At 45.4% G+C, this 1,975-nt stretch overlaps 1 pseudogene; it reads right to left on the bottom strand.

The window, feature by feature from the left end:
- Positions 1–595: 595 nt before the first annotated feature.
- On the bottom strand, positions 596–696 carry LOC134959550 (U5 spliceosomal RNA; annotated as a pseudogene).
- Between the last annotated feature and the right edge of the window lie 1,279 nt (positions 697–1,975).

The following is a 1,975-nucleotide window of genomic DNA, read 5'->3' as shown; positions in this document are numbered from 1 at the left end:
TAGGACCAACAAGCTCTGGCCTTGTCGCGCTTAAACTAGCGACGATGAAAGTAACCGGCGTTAGCAGAAGCTTTACAGATATACTCTGCAGCTTCTTTTTCATTGTTTCCATACATAGAGTCTAGTGACCCAAATGTATTCTGGGTTTTTATAATGTTTGACACAGACGCATTTACCAATGGCGGATCGCGTCATTTTGGAAACGATTAAATAGTGGTTAGAGTCTACTCAGTCTCTGTAAAAATGGAGACATTGACTCACTGGGATTTAGCAATGTATGGTTGTCAAAAACCCCACCCTATGTGAGTGCTGGTCTAATGTACCCTTCTCACTGGTAGCTATCGGTGTGAGATTTGACATAGAATCGTGCATTAAATTATAAGACCAGTCAACAACTGTCTTTTGTTAGAGCTGGCGGAGTAACTTCCGAGACTCCGATGTTACCGCTCTTGTAATTTGAATTGCCAATGCTTAACATAGGATTTTTAAAATTATTTGTAGTCTGCGCTAGAGCCTTACTCGCTATGCAGACAGACCCCACAATAGGCAACGGACAGACACTTGCACGACTTTTATGTGTCATATATATATTTTATTGCTGAACAGCATATTTATATGAAACTCATGGTTGTTTTCTCTACGGAAATCTATAGTAAAAGCGAAAGATTTATTTGATGTGAAGAGAAACTAGAGTATTCTTTATGTGAAAAGCAGTTCACATGGGCATGTGAAACCCGAACCAAATTCCCACTAACACCCCTGCGCCTCTGGTGGCTTAGAGATGTAGGGCAGGAATGTTCCAGAATTACACACTGGAAAACAACAGGAAGCATGGTTAAAATGGCCCCTTTGCCATGCTGACCCTGATAATCACAGAACAAGTGACAAATGTTTCCGTGTTAATCTAGCTTATTATACAGTATAATCACAGGCTGGGTACAACACATGCTCTATTAATAAATATATATATATATATAGGCTCAATAGCCTATGATGATTACAGACATTAATATATTTATACAGCATTTACATAAGCTGAATAGCCTATTATACAGTGATAATCAGACTTATTATAGGCTCAATAGCCTATTATACAGTGATAACCACCAACATTAATATATAGGCTGAATAACCTATTATACAGTGATAATAACAGCCATTAATATAGGCTCAATAGCCTATTATACTGTGAAACTCACAGACAGTAATATAGGCTCAATAGCCTATTACTCCCAGGACAGTTAACAATTATAAATACCTGTCACATATATATAGCTGCCTATACACTGTGCTGCTGTTTATATATTTAATCCCACCGTGCCTTTTAACGCTGTGCCTTTTAACGCTGTGTCCTGCGGGAAGCCTGCAGCCTCATAGCGCTGGCACATGTGGGTGGATGGCTGCTGGGCGGCCGGACGGAGCGGCGGTCTCCGTCTCTGTACTGAGACCGAGGGAGCGTCTGCGGCCGTATGGCGCTGGCGGCCGGACGGAGCTGGGCGGCCGGACGGAGCGCTGTGCAGACATAGCGGCTGGGGCTTGCGGGCGGAAGAGCGGAAGCAGGTATTAACCCCAACATAGCGGGGCGGCAGCCTGCGCTGACCGCCCCGTTCCCCAGCCTACCTTGCTTGTCTCCTGATCATGGCTGCGACGGGCTTCTTATGTGTAAGCTCGTCCAGCTGTCTTGTAAATCATGGCTGTGACGGGCTTCTCTGTGTAAGCTCGTCCAGCTGTCTTGTAAATCATGGCTGTGACGGGCTTCTTCTGTGTAAGCTCCGTCCAGCTCTGTAGTCCTGGCTGCGACGGAGCTTCTTTGTGTAAGCTCCGTCCAGTCCTCTAAGTCATCTGGAGTAGATCATGGCTGCGACGGGGCTTCTTCCTGTAAGCTCCGTCCAGCTCAGGCAGCAGTTCATGGCTGTGACGGGGCTTCTATCTGCAAGCTCCGTGCTATAGCAGGTAGTGAACTGCGTGTGGCTGT

This window comes from Pseudophryne corroboree, chromosome 9 (genome assembly GCF_028390025.1).
Source record: "Pseudophryne corroboree isolate aPseCor3 chromosome 9, aPseCor3.hap2, whole genome shotgun sequence".
NCBI lineage: Eukaryota > Metazoa > Chordata > Amphibia > Anura > Myobatrachidae > Pseudophryne > Pseudophryne corroboree.
Note: the sequence above shows the minus strand (reverse complement) of the source record. Positions and strands in the feature narration are given on the sequence as shown.